At 41.4% G+C, this 25,318-nt stretch overlaps 1 long non-coding RNA gene across 1 annotated transcript; it reads left to right on the top strand.

Moving 5' to 3' along the window:
- The first annotated feature begins 3,733 nt into the window (after window positions 1–3,733).
- Window positions 3,734–12,502, top strand: LOC141134507 (uncharacterized). The gene is made up of 3 exons (XR_012243179.1): window positions 3,734–3,861; window positions 8,603–8,668; window positions 11,782–12,502. It is a non-coding gene; the product is annotated as an uncharacterized lncRNA (long non-coding RNA).
- Window positions 12,503–25,318: the final 12,816 nt, after the last annotated feature.

The following is a 25,318-nucleotide window of genomic DNA, read 5'->3' as shown; positions in this document are numbered from 1 at the left end:
TGGCATGCATTTGTATTCAGCCCCCCTGAGTCAATACTTTGTAGAACCATCTTTTGCTTTAATTACAGCTGTAATGCCCCGTACACACGGTCGGATTTTCCGATGGAAAATGTCCGATCGGAGCGTGTTGTCGGAAATTCCGACCGTGTGTGGGCTCCATCGGACATTTTCCATCGGATTTTCCGACACACAAAGTTGGAGAGCAGGAGATAAAATTTTCCGACAACAAAATCCGTTGTCGGAAATTCCGATCGTGTGTACACAAATCCGACGGACAAAGTGCCACGCATGCTCAGAATAAATAAAGAGATGAAAGCTATTGGCCACTGCCCCGTTTATAGTCCCGACGTACATGTTTTACGTCACCGCATATAGAACGATCGGATTTTCCGACAACTTTGTGTGACCGTGTGTATGCAAGACAAGTTTGAGCCAACATCCGTCGGAAAAAATCCTAGGATTTTGTTGTCGGAATGTCCGAACAAAGTCCGACCGTGTGTACGGGGCATAAGTCATTTGGGTATGTCTCTACCACCTTTACACATCTAGAGAGTGACATTTTTGCCCATTCTTCTTTGCAAAATACCTCAAGCTCTGTCAGATTAGATGGAGAGCGTCCGTGAACAGCAATTTTCAAGTCTTGCCACAGATTTAGTTCTGGACTTTAACTGGGCCATTTTAACACATGAAAATGCTTTGATCTAAACCATTCCATTGTAGCTCTGACTGTATGTTTAGGGTCGTTGTCCTGTTGGAAGGTAATCATCTGCCCCAGTCTCGAGTCTTTTGCAGACACTTAACAGGTTTTCATCTAAGATTGCCCCATATTTGGCTCCATCCATCTTCCCATCAACTCTGATCAGCTTCCCTGTCCCTGCTGAAGAAAAGCATCCCCACAACATGATGCTGCCACCACCATGTTTCACGGTGGAGGATGGTGGGTTCAGGGTGATGTGCAATGTTAGTTTTCTGCCACACATAGCGTTTTGCTTTTAGGCCAAAAAGTTCAATGTTGCTCTCATCTGACCAGAGCACCTTTTTCCACATGTTTTTCTTCCACGTGTTTGAAGCCATCTGTGTCCCCCAGATGGCTTCTCACAAACTGAAAACAGGACTTCTTATGACTTTCTTTCAACAATAGCTTTCTTCTTAGCACTCTTCCATAAAGGCCAGATTTGTGGAGTGCATGACTAATAGTTGTCCTGTGGACAGATTCTGCCACCTGAGTTGTGGATCTCTGCAGCTCTTCCAGAGTTAAGCCTCATACACACGATGAGATTATCGGACGAATGATCGTCCAGGTTTTTTTGCATGCAAATCTCAGATCGAATCTGATGAGTTTACTAAAGTCATGAAAATTCCCGTATGACAGAAAAAAAATTCGGAAGTGATGTCATGTGTTGTAATGCATTTGTATTGCATTTTCAAATGATAGCTGTACTGATTAAACGATAATCGTACGATCTGGCACCGTACGAAGAATTTTTTCGTGCATATCCAATAATATCGGATGAACTGTCATGTTCGGCTTTCGAAAGCTCTGTACTAACGATCCGATTATCGTACGATCGATTCGAAAGCTGTATTTTCTGTACGATTTTCTGATTATGTGTACGGGGCATTAGCATGGGCCTCTCGGCTGCTTCTCTGATTAATGATTTCCTTGTCCCAGTTTAGGTGAACAGCCATGTCTTGGAAGGTTTGCAGTTGTGCCATGCTCTTTTTATTTTTGGATGATGCATTGAACAGTGCTCCGTGAGATGTTTAAAGCTTGGGATATTTTTGTATAACCTAACTTTGCTATAAACTTCTCCACAACTTTATCCCTGACCTGTCTGGTGTGTTGCTTGGCCTCCATGATGCTGTCTATTCACTAAGGTTCTCTAACAAACCTCTGTGGGCTTCACAGAACAGCTGTATTTATACTGAGATTAAATTACACACAGGTGGACTCTACTTACTAGTTAGGTGACTTCTGAGGGCAATTGGTTCCACTAGATTTTAGTTAGGGGTATCAGAGTAAAAGAGAATGAATACAAATGCACGCAACACTTTTCACATATTCATTTGTAAAACATTTTGAAACCCATTTATCATTTTCCTTCCACTTCACAATTATGTGCCACTTTGTGTTGGTCTTTCACATAAAATCCCAAAAAAATACATTTACATTTTTGGTTGTAACATGACAAAATGTGGAAAATTTCAAGGGGTATGAATACTTTTACAAGGCACTATATCTATTTTTAAGAGAAGGAATCAGGTTAAAAAAGGTTTGTTATGGGCAATTCCATACCTTTTGGATTTAAAGTACCACCCATAAGAGTAAGCTAAGGCTATTAAACCAATCTCCTCAGCTATCTATGAGAACATGGTTTAGTTCCCAATATGTATAAAAGCACTAAAAACAAAGCACAGCAATTTAGAACACCCTTTATGCTACACTTCATACATCTGTTATCGGCTCATTTATAAAAGCTTCTTGCAGTTTGTAGAGATGTATTTTGTATTTTCCAAAAGCTGCTTATAGTTTTAGTTCAGTGCAAAAAAGCTGATGTTGTGGTGAAAAGAAAAATTCCATTGTATTCAGTAAGTAGTTGTGGCTGCTACTGTGGCTAATGGTGCAGCTGATTTTGCCAGTGCTGGCAGGGGTGTATGGAGCATTGGTAATAGAGTGTCAATACAACAAGCAGGGATAAAAAGGGGTCTTATCATCAAACAGGCACCTAGAATTATTCTGTTCATTGAAAACTGTGATAATGTTTCAGTTTATCTTTCCTTCTGAAGTTTTAAATAATTCTGTTGTGCTTTTAAGCCTTCTAAACTGTGGCTATGCAGTAGCTTTGCCTCCATTTAATATTGATTCCAGTTGTACTTCTGCTTGCTTTCTTCTAGTTTGCCAGGCTTGTCAACCAACATATTTGAATCAAAGAACACAGTTGAATTGCTCTCTGCTTAACCTCCGACAAATGATATCTTGCATCATGGTCACAACTGGTATGTGTGTTATGTAGAAAGTCAGTCTTATCCCCAATATGCAGCATAGGTAATATTGCTCTATCTTTCACTTCGCTGTGTGCAGTATGCTCCTTTACAGGTTTTGATAGCCAGGCATTTACACATGCTTCCCTGATTAAATGCCAAATAATGACATACATAAGAGGAATAACACAATTCACATCATAGTAGTTCATATTGATGAAACTGGTCATCTCTTTAAAAATCCCCAGTGACTGACACTACAGGGTTGATTTACTAAAACTGAAGAGTGCAAAATCTGCTGTAGCTGTGCATTGAAACCAATCAGCTTCTAACTTCAGCATATGCAAGTAAGCTTTGGCAATGCAACCTGGAAGCTGAATGTCATATATTGGTTACTGCAGACTGGGTTGAAAGAAACAGGCTTCCTGCTTTGCTTCTGTGGTCGGTTACATTTTCAGGTTAAGTCTGTGCACAAGGGAACATTTCAGATCAATTTGTCAATAGAAAAAACATTCTGCCTTTGCAAGACCAGAAAAACACTTATAACAGTCAAAAAATTGCTTTAGTGTGTCTAGAGTCTCCTAGCTATATCCAGGTTCAGTAATAGTTTATAAAGTTTTTTTTGTTTGTTTGTTTAGTATACCAACCAACCTGTGTAAGAAATATGTATATTCTTACTTTTTTCAAGTCGCTCCAGTCCAGTCACATTTTTTTCCTCTTTGTCAGTCAGTGGCAGTTGCAGAGCAGTGAAGAGAGCACTCCAGCAATGGATAATAAAGCCTGGAGCAGGGACGTCAACCATAGGCTTCGATGTCCCATCCGTTGTTGGCTCTCCTTCCCCTCTCCTCCCCTGCAACCACACTGGCACAATGAAAATGGGTAAGTATATACAGTACATCTTTTTTACACAGGTTAGTTAGCATAGTTGTTAGGAGAGGGGAGGGGACAGTTTTAAGGCTAGTTAGGTGTAAGCTGGAATTTCGCTTTAAAGCAAGTAGTAAGTATGTCTTAATATCCCCCAAGGCCAAGGCCAGATGTTCATTACTGGAGTCTGTAGGCACACATGTGTTGGCATCCCAAGTGATAGCCATCTGGTGGGTTTATCAATTGTACACATGACTCTAACCTAGCTGACATAATGTGTAAATAACTTTATAGGAGATAACTATTTGAATCAATAATGTAAAAAAAAATGTGTGGCTAAAAAATAATCAGGTAAATATCTTTTTGTGGCTGCCGCCTCATAGGCATACCACTTACCGCTTTGGAAATTTGTAGTGAATAGGAGGAATATGTATGATAGGGGAGGGCACAGGAAGCAGTTTGGAGTATTGCTGTTCAGAATTGGTTGTACTCTTTTAAAGAGACATAGAGGTAATTAGGGAACATCTGGCCTTGGAACTTACCATAGTTGTTCATGGTGGTATTACCAGTGTCATGGAGCGTCATCATCTATGGCCACTGCTCCAGATAGCCAGGTATTGCTTTTGGTGTTCACCTGGCTATACAGCAAGACATGCCTCATGGGGGATGATCAAACAACTTCAGCTTCTGAAAGTGGTTCCAATTGACTAACTAGCATTGCTGGTAACACATTATTGGATAAGTGCATGTGTACATGGCATTGCTAATATTTCTTTGGAACTCTGCACTCTTGCCTTTAGAATACTGGCAATACTCTTGGCTTGGAATTCCTGCTCAGTATTTTAAATTAGTATATACATAAGGGTACTTACATCTTTAGGCCAGATCTCTTGGGTGCTCTTACTCTCTTACTCTGACATGTACACACCCAGAGTATCTTATTTCCTCTCTATCTACTCTCCTACTCCAGCTATCTAGTTTTACTCTAGGACTCTGACCATTACTAACTAGCAGGTTATAAAACCAAGCTTGAACTATGGCTATCAACATAGAGTGAACTAGGATGATTAGGGTTGGATCTTATAACTAAAGACAAAGCTTTTTTAACTTCGGATAAAGTAGAGAGAGATTGAAACATCTATCAAGTTTTTATTGCTTTTTCCCAAATTTTGAGTGCTCCCCAGAACAGGCAGAGAGGAGAAATTTTCCAATGTGGACATTAGTTCCGGTGATTAGACATGTGTGATTCGTTTTGTTGCAAATCTAAATTCGAAAGTGTCTGAATTTCTGAATTACAATAGTAACAAATTTTAATAAAATCAGAAAAAATTATAACAAAATGAATTATCTGAATCCAAAAATAAATTCAAATTTGAAAATGTATTTGAATTTGAAAATAAATTAGATTTTTAAATGGAAACATATTGCAATAACTACAGTAAGGTATAAAAGTGAAACAAGATGATGATTCCTATGTAGGCTGCTTTATAGAATAGAATAGAAAATCATAGAATAGTATAGAATAGAACATAATAGAATAGAAAAATAAAGGTATATGAAACAAATAAAATAAATTAGAACAGAATAAACAATAAAAGAATATAATAGGATAGAAAAGAATAGAACAGAATAGAATAGAAAAATAAAGAATAGAATAGAATAGAACGAATATAGCCATCTTCCAAAATTCCAATTTTGAATCAATACAAAAATAATGAAAGTACGAAATGAATCTGAATACAAAACAGAAAACAAATTCTCGAAAACAAATCATTCTAACATAGCGAATATGACAAAACAAAATTATTAACATAACAAACAAATCCAAAACAGAACGAAACAAATTTTTCCATTGTGTACATCTCTACGGGTCCTTTCACACTGGGGGCTTTCACACGAGGGCTTTCATACTGGAGCAATGCGCTGGCAGGACGGTAAAAAAAGTTCTGCAAGCAGCATCTACGGAGCAGCGAAGGAGCGGATTGTATACCGCTCCTTCACTGCTCCTGCTCATTGAAATCAATGGGATGGCGCGGCTATACCGCCGGCAAAGCGCTTCTGCAGAGGCGCTTTGCGGTGGTTTTTAACCATTTCTCGGCCGCTAGTGGGGGGTAAAACCGCCTCCGCTAGCGGCCGCATACCCACGGTAAAGCGCCGCTTACAATAGCGGCGCTTTACCGCTGACGCCGCCCCCGCCCCAGTGTGAAAGGGCCCTACCGGTGACCCTGGTGACTTTTCCTCATTTTGGGGGGGTTTTCTCTCACTTTCTGTTGCAACTATGATAAAGGGAGTGAAGGTACATCTCCCCAGAGGGATACAGATGGTAAACAAACATCTGACAGGGATTGTACCCTCCCAAACATTATTAAAAATGATTAAAAAAAAAGGTTTTGCCTTCAGTTCTACTTGCAAGATTCAGTGTGCTCATCTCTATTTTATTCTGTGCATAAGGTCTTATATGAAGGTCTTTGAGACATTTTTCAAGGTAAATTCCATATATTGGAAAGTTATGCTTAGTAACTTTAAAGGTTAAATAACTCATAAAAATGTACAAATGACACACACAAACCCATTTAGGTAGAAAGGTCACCATACATGTTGTAAATGCACTTCTAGGCTGAACAATGTTTCAGGAATGATTGAAGGTTGTCAGGGCTGGCGGCTGTTGAAAGAAGCACAAATCCATAGGAAGCATGATGAGTGGGCCATTCTCATAATTATTTGGCAATAAAAAAGTGATAGCATCTCAATACACTCAACATATCATGCACCTCTGTGGAATAACTAATGCAAAAGACAATGCCACTAAAATATTAATGCATTTTTACGTGCTTCTACGTTTCTTGCACATATATGATTTCTAAAGTGCAATTAAAATGCGCAATCCCAAATTAATGTTATATAATTATAACATCATAAAGTCATAAACTTAAAAAGACCACCGTATTTTATTTGTTTGTGTTTTCTTAAGTGCTTTTTGTTGAATATACATTTGATTGTATGCATTTCTAAGTTTAGGTGCTTACCACCACCTAACAAACAGCTAACTTTTATCTTGACAACAATGAGAAGTCAGTGTAGTCAACAGCTAAAATACTGGCCATGTGGCAACATTGCTGAAGTTCATAATGCTCTGTTCATACATTTGCAGGTAGAGTTGATTTACTAAAACTGGAGAGTGCAAAATCTGGTGCAGCTCTGCATAGAAACCAATCAGCTTCTAGGTTTTATTGTCAAAGCTTAAAGTAGTTGTAAAGGCACAAGGTTTTTTTTATCTTCAAGCATTCTATGCATGAAGTTAAAAAAACCCTCTGTGTGCAACTCCCCACTCAGCCCCCCTAATACTTACCTGAGTCCCCTCTAGATTAAGTGAGGTCCACAAGAGCCTTGCCTCTCTGTGAACTCGCATTCCTGACTGGCTTGTGGCAGCAGCGGGAGCCATTGGCTCTCACTGCTGTCAATCACAGCCAGTGAGCCAATCAGGAGACCAAGAGGTGAGGCTGAGCCCCGGCTCCATGTTTGACTGGACACACAGAGCCACGGGTCGGGAGCGCCCAGAACAAGCTGCTTGCAGGAGGGAGGAGCCAGGAGCACCGGTGTGGGACCCGAGAAGGATCCAGGCTGCTCTGTGCAAAACCACTGCACAGAGCAGGTAAGTATAACATGTTTGTTTTGTTTTTTTTTTTTTTTAAAGACTTTATTATCGCTTTAATTGAACAAGCTGAAGTTAGAAGCTGATTGACTATCATGCACAGCTGCAACAGATTTTGAGTGGTCCCGTTTTAGTAAATCTCCGCCAGTGTGCCTGTGTTTTTTTTTTTTTTTTTGCCCTAGGTGCAAAAAATGTACAAAAGAACCGAAGATACCTTTTTTTTAAAAAACACATTGCATTACAATGCATGGTAATAAGTTACAATGCTTTGTTGAACAATTCAGCATTAAGACCCCATTCAATGCGTTTAATAATGATGATTGATGCTGACGAGCATGAAAACGCACTATATTCTGGCAGTTGCGCTGCAGTACCATTCATTCCTAATGGCACCCCCAAATGCAACACCCAATGCACGTGCACTGATATGCACCATGATACATGATAACCTATTGACATGCTTTGTAGTGTGATGAGATTTAAAGAAAAGCTGCCCACATTTCCTTTGTGCAATTGTCACGCATAGGGTAACCCATGAAATGAATGCACTGCCCTAAACATGACACACCTAAACGTGTAAAAACGCAGGCGCAATGTCACACCTGCCTAGTTGTAAACAGAGTATTATGTAGGCAGGAAGTGGTACTTAGTGCTTTAGTATGTCATTCAGTTACGGTTTATATCTACTTTAACACTTGGAGCTTTGACTTTCGCAATACATAAGGGGTACAAATAATAAGCTCTATATCCACCGCCTCTCTACATTTGGGGGCCAGAGAGAAGCTATGGAAGCTGACAGCTATGTGAATACAATGGTAAAACTGAAAACATTTCTGATTAAATCTGTCATCTATTCTGTAAAAGAAATATGAAGCAGTGGCAGAGACTCTGACCCTATGAGAGGCATGCAGCAGAATCCATTAAGTCTATCACTAAGCATATTCATCATAATGATTACTGTATATAAAGCTACATCTTTTTCTATACTATTCAAGTTCCATTATGTATAATAGACTGATAATTTAGACAGTGTGAAAATATGTAAGACTGTCAAGCTACATAGATCCTATACTATTACCAAGTTTTTTTATGTTTCCATTTCAGTGTATAGCAAGATGCTGTTCTGGTATTATTTTAAGGAGAATTGAGGACAAGTGATAAGAAAACCAGGTAGATCTGAACATTTCAAATTTACTGATTTACCTTATGATATGCACTCCAATCTGCACAGAATTATACGATTCAGGAATCATGGTTACCTGGGTTCCTATATTGCATGTGTCTCTGCAGGTCAGACTAATCTACATGCAATATTCTTGAGAATGTAAAAGTGAGGAATCAGTAATTCCCTTCATTTGAAAAATGCCTACTGGTGACCACTGCTATCACATTTAAAAAAAAGGCTTATGTTAGAGTGCCCAAAATCAATTTGTTGTGCAATCTATTAAATCCAGATTTTCCTGTCAATATTGTGCATAATAGAAAAATATTAATGGTTAAAAGCAATTTTAATAATTCATTTCCTATGTGAATTTATAAGTGACGGACCACAAAATCTATCAGACATGACATAGATGTATGACAGATTTTGATAGATTCCCACTGCATTCAATTGTATTGTAATTGCACTGTCTACCCTCATGTTGTAAAGCGATGCGTAAACTGTCTGCGCCAAATACATCCTTTATTATAATAATAATAATATTAATAATAATATAGCGACTGGTAAGAGGAACACTAAAACTTCACAGATGGAAACTCTTCTCATGGAAGAAACAATATTAAATGATATAAGCAGGGAATGGATTCAATACATTGAATTACCCAAAAACAGTATATTATATCACTCAGTGATGGCATATTATGACATTCTTCCGCCGATATTATCTGGTAGCAAGGTATAATATCACCAAACCAGAGTATGCTACATCACCCAAAAATGGCATGTTAATCAGTAGAGGCATGTTATGTCATTTTGTGGTGGCATGCTGTATTATGAAAGCCTATCAATCATGAACAGAATATTATTAAGCAGTATATATTTATAGCATCTGCAAGCAAATATTTCACACCCAATATCTAGGAGCATTAAATCACTAATATCAGCTTTTATTCCCCCGATCTAAGCCACAAGGTTCAGTTTTATATAATTCATCTTTTATTCTCCTAACATTAACCCCTTTTCACCCAAGCCTTTTCAACCCCCCCCCCCGCTACCCCCGACACCACCAATATTTGCATATTTGAAACTCTTAGCAGCATCTGAGGCAAGAACCTCTTACCAGGGCTGGGACAAGGTGTGGGCAGGATGGGCAACTGTCCTGGGCACTGTGGTATCATGTGAGTTGGAGGGACACTGTGAGGAGTTTGGGGGAAGGGATTTGTGTTGGGAGGGGGAGTTTGGGGGGGCAGAAGGGGGTAAGAATTGTTCTAGGAGGGGGATTTAGGGAGCATGTGCTAAGTGATATGGTGGGGGGGTTGTGGGGGGGGGGGGTAGTGCTAGTAAGAATGATTGGGAAGCATTTGTGCTAGGAAAGGAATTTTTTTTCGGGGGGGATATTTGTGCTAGGAGAGAGAATTGTGGGGGGTAATTTGTGCTGGAAGGGGGGATTTGAAGTGGGGGGAGAGGATGTGTACTTGAAGGGGAAATATGAGGTGTAGAAAATTTGTGCTAGGGGAGATGACTTTTTTGGGGGGTGACATTTGTGTTGAGGGATTGGGGGGGCAAAGATTTGTGCTGGGAGGGGGGATTTCAGCAGGGGGAGGATTTGTCCTGCAAGGAGGGGAAGTTATGCTTGGGGGTAAGCATGCAGATTCATGTTCAATTTTTTTGGGTGGAGGGGAAATTTTTATTGACACATAATGTTCATACATCTTGGTTGGGGGGGAGGGGTGCTGTTTAGCATATTCGCCCTGGGCTCCAGATGACCCTGCCTCCTACACACGGGTTTCAGCTTGTATCAGATTCTAAGCACTTTCACTTTAAGGGCTTGTTTACCCCAGATGCAGTCAAACACATTTTTACATGCAGTGCAAACGCATACGCAAAAAAAATCAATGTATTTCAACTAGCCTAGTTTACAATATTGAGGCACCTTTAAAAAAAAGTACATCATGCTTCATTTGTTTACAGGCAAATGTACCATAACGCATAGCAAAAGCATGTGAATGCAACGCATTAAAAAAAAAATCATGATGATTCAAAAAGACACCACAAACACACTTAAAGCTCATTGCAAGCATGCTGCAAATTGTCATTTTTTAATGTAGGCACCACCGAAGCATGCATTTCTATTCATATGTACATGTACAGTATGTGGTGGCAAGGGGCTTTGAACATTTTTGGTGGGTTTTCTTAATTGTACTTAACCTTAATTATTTAGCCTCCCTGGCGGTTTTCCTAAGCGTGGCTCGGGGTTAAATTTCAGTACCATTAGTGGTAACCCCGAGCCACACTAGGGATTCCATTGAAGGATCCTGGTGCGGTATACTTACCTTGTCCCCAGGATCCTGCGATGTCCCCCCGCTGTGTCTGCGGGCTGTGTCCTCCACCCGATGCCTCCCTGTGCCAGGCTTCATTCCCTGCGAGCGCTTTTGTCCCCAGTGCTTTGTCCAGTGCCCTGCATGCAGTTTTATTTGATATATACTGTTCTTTCTGCCTGGAAACTTGAGATTGTCCATAACAACCAAAAAGTATCCCTTTACGTCAAAAGTGGTTTTAGACCAGCTAGAAAACAGCGATAGTAAATTAGAACACTTGCAGAATTGAGCGATAGTGAATCGTGGGGAAATTAATTTTATAATTATTATATTATTACTTTTTATAATTATTTATATTTATTTATTATATTATAATTTATGATTTTGTGTTTCAAACGTCATCATACCGGGGATATCTACTAGAATCTTGGTGGACAGATTTAAGTGTGTTATTGCTAAGAATTACAGGCCTACAATATAAAATGCCAAATTTCTATGCAAAATAATTGTAAAGCTTTGAGACGCAAAAATCTGACATAATCATACCACCAGGGAGGCTACACCCTTCTTTTCTTTTTTTTCAAATTAACTTTATTGCTATCACAAGGGGGCTGGAAAAGGTTACCTGCTTTATACGAGTAGTTCAAATTTTTAATCCACAAGATACTGCTGTTGCCAGCATGTGATTATTATGTGTTTTTTTTTTTCTCTCTTTTGAAAGGGCTTTCATTAGCCTTTCAGTGGGGCACATCTTGTTCATTTCAGGTGTGCTAACTTGTAATTAATGATCATTTGTTTCACAGCAGGCTTAAGCACTCTATATATATATTCCTCAATGCGTGATGTTCGTCATTCGGCCCATCCTGCGAAGATTTCTTGTTGATGACGACACGCGTCAGGGAGTGGCCTACAAGTGACGACATCATGCATGCCCCACCACTAACCACCGATACTGTTTGAAGCCGACAGCCTGCTGCTCTTCTGTTATACAAAACAAAATTATGTTCATGTTTTGTATGAAGGTAATTGTAGCCATATTTTAAAATAAAATCTTTTACATTATGATGGGCTTTACTATGGGAGTTTTCCTTTTTTTTCATTGTGAGTTTTCCCTATACAATCTGTGATCCATGTGACGGTTACCTTCCTGCATAAACTTTCTTCTGCTTGTTTGACCATTTACTTTTACTCTGCACGGATCATTTCTGCCTTGGATTGCTTTGCACTTATGGACTGTTTATGATTTTGTTGGTGTTGCATTATTAAGATTGAGTTAAATTTTGCACATGGACACTTTTTTTTTCATTTTTTCTGTACAACTGAATGTTATATATTGCTGCATTATTTGGAGCGCTGCTTATTATCCTCATTTAATTGTAGCCCTCAGAAATCTGCTGATCTATGGGTGTGGCATAGCACCAAAGATTGGGGGGCAAAGACCTAAAGTCACACTATCCCCCCCCCCCACCTATTTACAGAGTCTCTCTATTTATGTTCTGATGTCTCTCTCTCTCTCTGATGTCTCTCTCTCTCTCTGATGTCTCTCTCTTTTGTCTCTCTCTTGTCTCTCTCTCACTTTATAAAGTCTCTCTCTGATGTCTCTGATGTCAATTCAATTCAAATTCAATTCAAATAAGCTTTATTGGCAAGACCAATTACATTTTAAGATTGCCAAAGCAGTTGAATTTGTATGGGAAAGAGGGGGGGTGTCATTTAAAGGGGGATGTGGTGTGAGTCTGTAAAACTGATTTTCCCTTTCAGTCTGTGACATGCTGTCACATATTGTGCAGCTATATTCACATTGGCTTCTCTGCTCCAACTAGAAATTGAAGTTTCTTCTTCTCTTCTATATAATTGAAGTCCAGGATGAGAGTCAGTGTCCCTCACCGACGAGTGGTCCTTATGCTCCAGGACCCCCTGGTCACATTGCTGGCACAGTCCACTCTCCCTGGGCTTGTAGGTCTGTCTGTGCCATCCTAACTCGATTTCCAGGCTGTGGGCGCTCAGTCTGTATAGGCTCAGGGTCTGTCTGTCTTTGGGGTCTTGTAGCACCACCAGGCACAGGGCCAGTTTGTAGTCTCTCTGCAATGACTGGTAAACAGTTCCTTGGCATTTGTTATTTCATTTCTCCATTCTCCAATATATTTTTCTTTGGAATCATTCATTATGTTTTTTATTTGAGATTTTGTCAGGTTGAGTTGTTGGGGGTTGTGATAGACAAGGTGCTGATGAGTTGCTGCAGGCTGCATGGCTTGGACTGGTCCTTATTGGTCAGTAAGGCTTTATGGTGGTATGAGTAGGGACTGCTGTTTTGCAGATGGTCCCAGTATGATAGCGCCCTCTTCTGTGCTGTGAGATGTAAGGGAAATCTGCCCAACTCAGACCAGCAAGCGCTGTTGGAGGTGCAGATGGACTTGGAGGAGGTGCTTGCAGAATTCCAAATTAATTATTTCTGTTGGACAGGAGTCCAATTTTTGATTGGTCTAGGTAGGTGACAGGACCCCAAACTTCACTGCCATAAAAAAGGATTGGGGTGATGATGCTAGCAAATATTCTAAGCCAGACTCTCACTGGTGGTTTTAGGTAGTGCAGCTGTCTCCTGATGGCATAGAAGGCTCTGCATGCTTTGTTTTTTGTGCCTCTATGGCTGGCTTGAAACTTGCAGATTGGTTCATTTCTAGGCCGAGGTATGTGCAGTTGTTAGTTTCATCAAGAGTGACCTTATTTAATGTAAAGGAAGGGATCTTTGTTTGTTTTACGTTCTTCCTTTGGAAGACCAGGATTTTTGTTTTCTTTGAGTTGATAGGTAGTGCCCATGTGGCATTGTATTTCTTTAGGACTTCCAAGCTGTCTCTCTCTCTCTCTCTGATCTCTCTCTCTCTTATGTTTCTCTCTCTCTGATGTATCTTTTATGTCTCTCTCTCTGATGTCTCTCTCATGTCTCTCTCTCTGATGTCTCTCTCTCTCTCTCTGATGTCTCTCTCATGTCTCTCTCTCTCTCTGATGTCTCTCTGATCTCTCTCTCTCTCTCTGATGTCTCTCTCATCTCTCTCTCTGATGTCTCTCTCATGTCTCTCTCTCTCTCTCACGGATGTCTCTCTCATGTCTCTCTCTCTCTCTCTCTCTATCTCTCTCACGGATGTCTCTCTCATGTCTCTCTCTCTCTCTCTCACACGGATGTCTCTCTCATGTCTCTCTCTCTCTCTCATGTCTCTCTCTCTCTGATGTCTCTCTCATGTCTCTCTCTCTCTCTCATGTCTCTCTCTCTCTCTCTCTCTCATGGATGTCTCTCTCATGTCTCTCTCTCTCTCTCTCACACTGATGTCTCTCTCATGTCTCTCTCTCTCTCATGTCTCTCTCTCTCTCTCTCTCTCTCATGTCTCTCTCTCTCTGATGTCTCTCTCTCTCTCTCTCTCTCTCTCTCTCTCTCATGTCTCTCTCTCTCTCTCTCTCATGTCTCTCTCTCTCTCTCTCTCTCTCTCTCTCTCTGATGTCTCTCTCTCTCTGTCTCTCTCGTCCCTCTCTCTGATGTCTCTCTCTTGCTCTCTCTCTCTGATGTCTCTCTCTCTCTCTCTCTCTCTCTGATGTCTCTCTCTCTCTGTCTCTCTCGTCCCTCTCTCTGATGTCTCTCTCTCACTCTCTCTCTCTGATGTCTCTCTCTCTCTCTGATGTCTCTCTCTCATCTCTCTCTCTCTCTCTCTCATCTCTCTCTCTCTCTCTCATCTCTCTCTCTCTCTCTCTCTGATGTCTCTCTCTCATCTCCCTCTCTCTCTCTCTGATGCCTCTCTCTCTGTCTCTCTCTGTCTCGCTCTCTCTCATGTCATTCTCTCTCTCTCTGATGTCTCTCTCTCTCTCGCTCTCTCTCTAATGTCATTCTCTCTCTGATGCCTCTCTCTCTCTCTCTGATGTCTCTCTGATGTCTCCCTCTCTCTCTAATGTCATTCTCTCTCTCTCTCTCTCTCTCTCTCTCTCTCTCTCTGATGTTTCTCTCTCTCTCTCTCTCTCTCTCTCTCTCTCTCTCTCTCTCCGATGTCTCTCTCATGTCTCCCTCTCTCTCTAATGTCTCTCTCTCTGATGTCTCTCTCATGTCTCTCTCTCTCTCTCTAATGTCTCTCTCTCTCTCTGATGTCTCTCTCTCTCTCTCTCTCTCTGGTGTCACTCTCTCTCTGATGTCTCTCTCTCTCTCTCTGGTGTCACTCTCTCTCTGATGTCTCTCTCTCTCTCTCTCTCTCTCTCTGATGTCTCCCCCTCTCTCTCTGATGTCTCTCTTTCTCTCTCTGATGTATCTCTCTCTCTGATGTCTCTCTCTCTCTCTCTCTCTCTCTCTCTATCTCTCTCTCTCTCTCTCTGATGTCTCCCCCTCTCTCTCTGATGTCTCTCTTTCTCTCTCTGATGTATCTCTCTCTCTGATGTCTCTCTCTCTCTCTCTCTCTCTCTATCTCTCTCTCTCTCTCTCTCTCTCTGATGTCTCCCCTCTCTCTCTGATGTCTCTCTTTCTCTCTCTGATGTATCTCTCTCTCTCTGATGCCTCTCTCTCTCTCTGATCTCTCTCTCTCTCTCTCTGATGTCTCTTTCTCTCTCTCTCTGGTGTCACTCTCTCTCTGATGCCTCTCTCTCTCTCTCTCTCTCTCTCTCTGATATATCTCTCTCTCTGATGCCTCTCTCTCTCTCTGATGTCTCCCCCTCTCTCTCTGATGTCTCCCCCTCTCTCTCTGATGTCTCCCTCTCTCTCTCTCTGATGTATCTCTCTCTCTCTGATGTATCTCTCTCTCTCTGTATTCACTGATGTCTCTCTCTGATGCATTTCTCTGATGTCTCTCTTTCTGTATACTTCGCTGACTCAGTGAGCTTTGTACCTGGATCTCCAGAAGAAAAAGGAAAGTAAAAGTAAACTTGGCTCCAATCTCAGTTACAGCTCATAGAGAGGTACAGAGCAGCGTCAGACATGCCCCCTTCACACAAGTTCAGGCATGGATGGTTTGGATAAATCACAATGGGACCAGACCTGGGTGACTATGAAATCATGCTTCTGGAGCGCAACAGTGGTGAAAACTAATTTTAAAGTGCTACTTCGGTGGCACCTTGTGTGGGACTCCTGGATCATTCCTCCCAATTAGTTTTGAAAGCAGACTACTGGACTTATTGAAACATGAGCACAATTATGTTTGTTTCTCCCCGGCACAATGATGTCTGTCCCCCCCCCCCAATCCCCTCGCTTCCTTCTTCTCTGTATCTTCCACCGCTCTTGCTTCTCTCAGATTCCTGGCAGCACTTTTTCTCTCCTCTGCTCCTTCATGCTGTTACCACTGTACACATATGAGAAGGCTTAATACTTCAAATCACCTCATCAGTTAGCCAAGAGGCCTTGCCTAACACCTTTCTACCAATAGTTGTTTTATCTATTGCTGTTTTATCTACCCCCTAAGCATCTCAATCTGAATTCTTTGAATGAACGGGATTTATGTCACCCATTCTGATGTACGCGGTTTCTGAAACTTCTGGTATATTGTTATGTATACTGTTTTTTGTTCTTTTCTTTTGTATATTTTGCAAAAATCAATCAAATTTATTGAAGAAAAAAAGTGTAAACTATTTTAATACTACTGAAAAATGGCAATCAATTACACAGAGGAACACTGACTTACTGTGGCCAACGATTAAGTTGGCAATAATTTAGCCCACTAGTGGGAAAAATGTGTCTAAGGGACCTCCCCTGTAGGTGGAGAGCAAAGCTGAAGCCATCTTACATTACCTACTTTAGTTTTGGTCACAGTGAGTTAGCGTTCTGTATGGAATTTGTTGACATTTTTCTGGAGCATACTGTAGCCTGACAAGCTGTTTTTTGATGATCTGCACCAATTCATTACATGTCATGTTGGCTGATATCAATGATAGGCGCATTGGAGCAGTACTTTTTTTGTTGGTCTATTTTAATAATGTTTTAAATCCATTCAACCAGAAAGCAAATCAACGATGGCATCAATGCAACAGACAATTAGTAACTACAACATAGAGAGAATTCCTTCTTTACCATATTAATGGCAGGCAAATCAATTCTGCTAGATCAATCATTCCATTATTATAGTTGAAAATCTTGCTTCTAGTAATAGAGGTGTTTAGTTCACATTTGAATTAATCTATACTGATAGCAATCATGAATCCAGAGTCTGGTGTCTTTACAATGAGGAACCCAAAATAATGTTTTTTTTTTTCAAAACTTCAACTAATAAAGTGTTACATAGTTACATAGTAGGTGAGGTTGAAAAAATACACGTCCATCAAGTCCAACCTATGTGTGTGATTATATGTCAGTATTACATTGTATTTCCCTGTATGTTGCGGTCGTTCAGGTGCTTATCTAATAGTTTTTTCAAACTATGGATGCTCCCCACTGAGACCACCGCCTGTGGAAGAGAATTCCACATCCTTGTCGCTGTTCCTACTTGTAGAGGGATATCCTTCCTCCAAGTCCTGCTAGCAGAAAAAAAGTGGAGGTTTGCTGTTTCAGCTGCGTTCATTCCCTTTATGGCAGGCGTTCTAATATTTATCTCCCCCTGGAATTACACAATTCTGGAACTGAAGGGCTTTAACCACTCAAGCCCCGGAAGGTTTACCCCCCCCTTCAAGACCAGGCCATATTTTGCAATACGGTACTGCACTACTTTAACTGACAATTGCGCAGTTGTGCGACACTGTACCCAAATATAATTTATGTTCTTTTTTTCCCACAAATAGAGCTTTCTTTTGGTAGTATTTGATCACCTCTGCAGCTTTTATTTTGTGCACTATAAACAAAGAAAACCCAACAATTTTGAAAAAAAAATAATATATATATATTTTTTGCTTTCTGCTATAAAACATACCCAATAAAAAATGTTAAACATAATTTTTTCATCAATGTAGGCCAATATGTATTCTGCTACATATTTTTGGTAAAATAAATTCCAATAAGCGTATATTGATTGGTTTGCACAAAAGTTATAGCGTCTACAAACTATGGGATGATTTATGGAATTTTTATTTATTTACTTCTTTACTAGGAATGGTGGTGATCAGCGATTTTTAGTGGGACAGCAATTTTTAACAGGCCCCCCCAGCTTTGCCACAGCTGGGACCTTGATGAACAAACATACTGATCTGGACTGCCTAAAATGGCACAAGCTCTATAGGCTGGAAACTTCTTCTCCTGGAGAATAACAAAGCTGTCTCAAACCCCAGATTATATCTGCACCCCCTGCCACCTACTATGCGCTCTACCCCTGGGATTGCCTGAGACAACATAAATATTGGAACTGCTGATTTGCCTCATACCGACCCACTAAATTTTGGATTCTTTCAGAAGACAGGGGAAAGCAAGCAAACCCCCAGCCTACAGAGCCTGAAACAGCCCAAAACAATCAAAAACTGCTCCACTGGTTACAGTGAAGCCAAAAAGAACTAAACTTTCCAAGCAATCTTTCTAGGAGGGTGCTACACAAGAGCTGTTATTATTCACCTTCTTCTAAAAATGTTAGTTGCCCATGTGTGTGTGTCTAGTCTAAATTATTTCCATTTGAATTGATTTTCAAACTGTAGCTGCTTACTTTTAAAAATCAGCTGCTTACCAATGCCTAGAGACTAGTCTTCCCGCAGCCATCTTGGATACAAGAGCTGACTGTGACTTCCTGAGGAACCACAGCTAGCTCCCCACTGCCCATGTGCAAGTTCCCGAGGCACTTTGCGAATGGTCCTACAGCCTCTTGGTACATAATATGTGTTGCAGGAAGCTGCAGAAGGGGAGGGGGTGGAGCAAGGCATTTCAGAAGTAGGAGTGGGTACCGATAAATATTGGTATGTACTCCCCCCCAAACAAGTACCTGTAACTCAGTTACAGGCTTCGGAGAAACTGAAAACCAGCTGGGCTTCACTTTTTAGGTGAAGTTACACTTTAACACTTTATAACACTTTATAAGTCACTGACCTGGAACAAGCATATAGAAAGCAAAGTCAGAGTATTCGGTGTTGGTGTTTGGATCAGCATGGCAGACAGACAACTAACATTTTAAACAGAAATCATGGTAGCCTACATTTTTCTCAGCACAGGTTTCCTTGAATAAGGTGCACCTTCCAAGCCTTTATGATCAATCACATAGTGGCACATAGCGAGGGTCAAGATCTCACTTGTGAACAGTTGCACTGTGAAACATTATAAAAATTGGCAAAGCAGATGGAATTTGTTGAGATGATTGCAAGGATAACATTTTATCTGAGAGCCAGCAGAACAGTCAGAACATTTGAGAAGAGGAGATCGGAAAACCATATCAAACAAACATAGGGTCACCAAAGGGCGGACCCATAAAATACAAGACATGTATTCAACACTGGGCACCTCATACAAAGATTTACCTTTCTACCTTCAAGATACGGGTAAAAAAAGAACACAACAGAGTGTTTCTTTTATAAGAAGAGACGTGATGTTACCCCCTTTTCCTGAAATACTATAAGTTAATGTCATCCAGAATAATATACCTCAGTTATAGTGGAGTTTAAGCATTTTTAAGCAATAAAGAAGTCTGACTGTGCAATAGAATTTGCCTTTATGACAAATTTCTATTTTTCATGTTCCTCTTAACCGTCTTCTAATGCTTGGAAGTGCTTATTTTTTTACTTGTAAGCATTAAATAGTCTCATTAGAAAAGGTTCTCAAATCTATGTACAGTATATATGTGTGTATGGCCACCCCTAGAGATTAGAGGTCTGTATTAAACAAGCTGCATTGACTGTCCTGCCCTGAAATTAACCCTAAAAGAAAAGGATCGGCCAGGTATTGTGTACCAGAGTGTTAGACCGTTTCCACTAAAACCTCGTACACAGGCTGAATGTAGGCCTGTTTCTACTAAGCCAGCCGATACCACCCAACATTTGGCCCGTGTACTAGGCTTAAAGTGTTACTAAACCCACAACAGTAAAATCAGTGTGTATATGCAGTAAAGCATGCTTGTTATAGTCACTGTGGAAGATAAGGGGTTAATCCTCCATATTGTGTAAAAGGCTGTTTGAGCCTGTCTTCTCTGATCCTCTCCTTCTTCCATTGTCCACTAACCATCTCCTGATAAGACAGAGCCTTCGGAGTCACTCTGCACATGCTCAGTTTGATTTGTATTGCTAAAGAGTTTTTTTTTTCCTTCTGCATGTAATCAGCATAGGGCCAATCAGCACTGTCCAGACAGAGGGTCAGGGGTCCTGCAGCCTTTTAGGACAGTCAGAGTAAAATAAATCTTCTCCTACAAGCTTTAATTAGACTCTGGTAGAAGTTACAAGATTGCTATTAACCTTACTGATGAGAAAAGGTATTTAGCAGTTTATATTTACTAAAATAATTGCATTTCCATGTTCTGTGTAGTGTGGGGGGTATCACATATAGTGAATGCAGGGTTCTGGGTTTAGTAACTACTGTGAAACTGTGAAAAAATGGTCATGCTGTTTTTACGTTATTGTTGAGAAAGGAAACCCCCCACCACACAAAAAAAATATTGTTTCAACAATTTATGGTATCGATTTATTTAGCTTTTTCTTAATGCGGTATTAACAGTTTGACCTCTAGAAGGTTTTACTCCCTTCATGACCAGGGCATTTTTTTTGCTATTTGGCACTGTACTATTTTAACTGACAATTGCGCGGTCATGCAACGATGTACGCAGAGGAAATTTATATACCCTTTTTCACACAAATAGAGCTTTCTTTTGCTGGTATTTGATCAACACTGGGTTTTTTAATTATTAGATGGTGTGTGTGTGAACGTTATAGACACTATACTGTAATGACGATGATCAGCTTATAGTGGGACTGTGATAAGGTGGTGGGCAATCTGGCACTAACAGACACTAGCTGGGAGGGTCACTAACTGACACTGATGCCACTAGTGACACTAGTGACACTAAGGCCACTTTCACACTGAGGCGTTTTACAGACGCTTTTGCGCTAAAAATAGCACCTGAAAAGTGCCTGTAAACTGCCTCTTCTGCAGTCCCAGTATAAAAGCCCAAATGCTTTCACACTGGGGCGGTGCGCTTGCAGGACAGGAAAAAAAGGACAGGAAAAAAAGTCCTGCAAGCAGCATCTTTGGGGTGGTGTAGAAGCGGTGAATACAGCGATCCCAAAACGCCCCTACGCATTGAAATCAATGTCCAGCGCTGCAAGGTGGCCAGCACCCCAAAGTGAAAGTGGCCGAAGACATGTACACATAGCCTATTATGACTGCCGGCATAAGCGGCGGACAGAACGTTCCTATTCTGAACGGGATTCTTCTGCGTTCAGGAGAGGGAGTTTGAACATCCCCTAACTGCAGCAGCTTCTAAACAATTGTAAAAGCCTATGTGTACATGGACACATAGACTTTAAGGAGTGGAGTTTAGGAGCTTTGGCAAAAAAAAGTTTAGAAGCTGCCAGGAGCTGCTAGTGTACATGTACATACAGCGATCAGTGATATTACGGTACACTGACACTGTACTAATGACACTGGCTGGGAAGGGGTTAACATCTAGGTGCAATCAAGGGGTTACCTGTGTGCCTACAAATGTGTGTAATGTGTGCTTATTTAACTTTACTTCACTATGTGCTTTTCAGGGAAACGAAACAGCCAGATCGCTGTTCCTATGTACACAGAGTTCTGTGTTTTTGTAAACATGGAACTCTGTGTATGATTAGAAGCTGCCAATCAGCAGATTTCAGCCAAAATCATTGGCTGAAATCTGCTTCCAAACTACTGCTGTGTCAAATCACAAATCCTGAAGAAAACCGGTCACATTCATGTACGTGGCTGTGCCTGTACCTGCCTCCTGCTCGCAGTATATATACTGTGAGCGGTCGGCAGATGGGTAAACTCAAAAATGTAATGTATTGCAGTTAATCCATTCCTATTTGTGCTGGTTGCATTAGTTTTCTTTTTCTAGGCTTTTTTTCCTTTATTTTCATTTGGTGAATTGATCAGTAAGGGGTCATTTGTCACCCTCTGAGGAGCAACTTGAAGTAGAATGAAAACTCCTCCTACAAGCGTTAAACAGACGCTGATAGAATTCACAAGACTGCTATATACTCGATGTCATCGAAGCACCACCGAAGCATCGCAGAAGCACGAAAAACACATCATAAAAGCATGTTGAAGCAGTAGGTGCTATAGTATGTGTTGAAGTCGAAGCAAGTGTAAATGACCCCTAAGGGTCTACCCGCATGAAGGGGGACCAAAAAAGAGGAGGTAAGGGGGCTATCTGTGCAATGTCCATGCACAGAGCAGATAAGTATAACATATTTTATATTTTAATTTAAAATGTTACTAAACCCAGGACCCTGCATTCACTATATCTGCTCTCCCACAGTACACAGAATATGAAAATGCAATTGTTTTAGCAAATATAAACTGCTAGTTAGAGCAATCTTGTGACATCTATCAGTGTCTGGTTAAAGCGGTTGTAAACTGCGGCTGTAGTGAAAAAAAAACACCTGCAAGGCAATGACATTATGAAATACTCACCTTGGAACAAAGCATTCCAGCACTGTACTGTGACTGCTGAGAGGGCTGACATCTTTCTCTGATCTCTCTTCTGGGTTTGCACACTCTGGCTATGTGCTTGGCTGGAGCCGCAATGACGTCACTACCAAGGCATGTGCGCGGGAGCCCTCGGTTCCGGCACAAAGCTCTGAAGCTCTGACAAGGTCCTTCAGAGCGCATGCGCCAGTGACATAACTGACTATATCCAGGGTAAATATTTCCTAAACGCTGCACATTTAGGAGATATTCATTTTACCTATAGGTAAGCCGTATTATAGGCTTACCTGTAGGTAAAAATGACCATGCGGGGTTTACTACCACTTTAAAGCTTGTAGGAGGCATTTTCATTCTCCCTTGATTGTCCTATGAGGCTGCAGGGCCCCTGACCCTCTGTCTGGACAGTGCTGATTGGTGCTGTGACAATCACAGGTAAGTATAGACATGTTTGTTATTTAAAAAAAAAAAAACATACCTTTACAATCACTTTAAATAAAAATAAAAAATGAAAGCTTAGTATGACTTTAAAGTGTTACTAAACCCAGGACCCTACATTCACTATATCTGGCCTCCCAAAGTTCACAGAGCATGGCAATTATTTTAGTAAACATAAACTGCTAAATACCTTTTCTCACCAGCAGTACATAGCAGACTTGTGACTTCTATCAGCTCCTAGTAAAGCTTGTAGGAAGAGTTTTCATTTCCCCCACGATTGTCCTATCAGGCTTCAAGACCCCTGATTCTCTGTCTGGACAGTGCTGATTGGCTCTGTGCTGATCACATGCACCCTCCCAAGAAAATAAAAAAAAACTCTATAGCAATACACACCAAAGTTAAAGCAGACCTTCAGTCATTTTTTCATCTTTCTATCTATTAAATCTTCTGCCCTTGTTGTTTTAACTTTCAATAGTAAAACATTTTTTTTCTGACAGTAAATACCTTATAAAGCCCACTTCCTGTTTCTTGTCTGATAAAAAAAAATAGGCTTATGACATCATGCACAGCTCTCTCTCTCTCTCTCTGAGAGTTTGCCAGGAAGGGAGGGGGGATGAGTCATAAGAGAGCCAATGAGAGCTGCAGAGCTGGAGGTGTGCCTCTGTGTGTCTGTGTAAATCCAGGAAGCTCAGCTGCCCACAGTTAAAATGGTTGCAGCCAGACTTAGTGGAGGGAGATTTCTGCAGCATATTTGGCAAGTAAAGAATCACAGTATATATAAAATAATATGCAAAGTGGTTGGAGGGAAGCTTCAGAATGGCAAAGATGTTTTTATTACAAATTATGTGAGCAGACAAGCATTCTTTACTGCACATACACACCAGTGGCAGCCTGTGCACTGTGGGCGCACTGGCGCCGCCCCCCATCCATGCACCCGGTCCCTTTCAGGACGGCGGACGCATGGATTCCTATGGCGGGGGGTGGAAGGGGGTGGTACTTTTTGAAGCACCTGAATAGAGCCAGAGGCTCTAATAGGCTTCAAAATAGGGTGGGCTTGGGGTGCCGAGCATGTGCCCTGATCCCACCCAATTGTGTGATGATAGCAAATTAATTTTCACTATTTTCACACTCACCTTCCTCCCCGCCAATAAGGAAGCAGGACGGCAGACCTGTTTCCTGATTGGCCAAAGCGCCAGGCCACCCTATTGGATGCCTGGTGCTTAGGAAGAGGAGCGGAGGAGACATGTTTGAGGAGCTGCTGCAGGAAGTCTCCTCTGCCAGAGCCTCGAGTGGGGGGTCGGTGGGCACAGTGGCTGCATAATATGATGAGCACACGTGGCTGCATATAATGGGCACAGTGGCTGCATATGATGGGCACAAGTGGCTGCGTTTGATGGGAACAAGTGGCTGCATATGATGGGCACAAGTGGCTGCGTTTGATGGGAACAAGTGGCTGCATATGATGGGCACAAGTGGCTGCGTTTGATGGGAACAAGTGGCTGCATATGATGGGCACAGTGGCTGCATATGATGGGCACAGTGGCTGCATATGATGGGCACAAGTGGCTGCATATGATGGGCACAGTGGCTGCGCTTGATAGGCACAAGTGGCTGCATATGATGGGCACAAGTGGCTGCATATGATGGGCACAAGTGGCTACATATGATGGGCACAAGTGGCTGTGTTTGATGGGCACAATGGCTGCGTTTGATGGGCACAGTGGCTGCGTTTGATGGGCACAAGTGGCTGCATATGATGGGCACAAGTGGCTGCGTTTGATGGGCACAAGTGGCTGCATATGATGGGCACAAGTGGCTGCATATGATGGGCACAAGTGGCTGCGTTTGATGGGCACAAGTGGCTGCATATGACGGGCACAGTGGCTGCATTTGATGGGCACACTGGCTGCGTTTGATGGGCACAGTGAGGCTGCAATTGATATGAGTGGGTCGGTATTTTTCAGTTTGTTTGCGCCCTCCCAAAAATTTTGAGCGCCAGCCTCCACTGATACACACTAATTTTACTGATGAGGGTTTAGTAACACTATAAATAAAATAAAGAAAGAAATGAAAGCTTAGTATGACTTTAGCAGTGTATGGAGCTGTTGCAATGTATCCCAGCCCGGTGGAGCAGACAATACATGTAAATAAGACAATAGATTGTGATGGCCGGAGGCGCAGAGTGTGCTCAGCCCATACATGTGGAGCGGGATGCTCGGAGCCTGTTGGACGGCTGTGCGCTGCATTGGAATCTAGCGCCATCTAGTGTCCGGTGAGCCGGAATGCAGTGACAGTTGCCATCCAGCTGTCATCCTGTAGACAGGAACATAGAAGTCACACCGGGATGGATCGCTGCGTGTGTGTGTAACGTGTTTAGCAGT

This window comes from Aquarana catesbeiana, linkage group LG03, assembly GCF_042186555.1.
Source record: "Aquarana catesbeiana isolate 2022-GZ linkage group LG03, ASM4218655v1, whole genome shotgun sequence".
Classification (NCBI taxonomy): domain Eukaryota; kingdom Metazoa; phylum Chordata; class Amphibia; order Anura; family Ranidae; genus Aquarana; species Aquarana catesbeiana.
The sequence above is the reverse complement of the archived record's forward strand: the minus strand, read 5'-3'. Positions and strand labels throughout refer to the sequence as shown.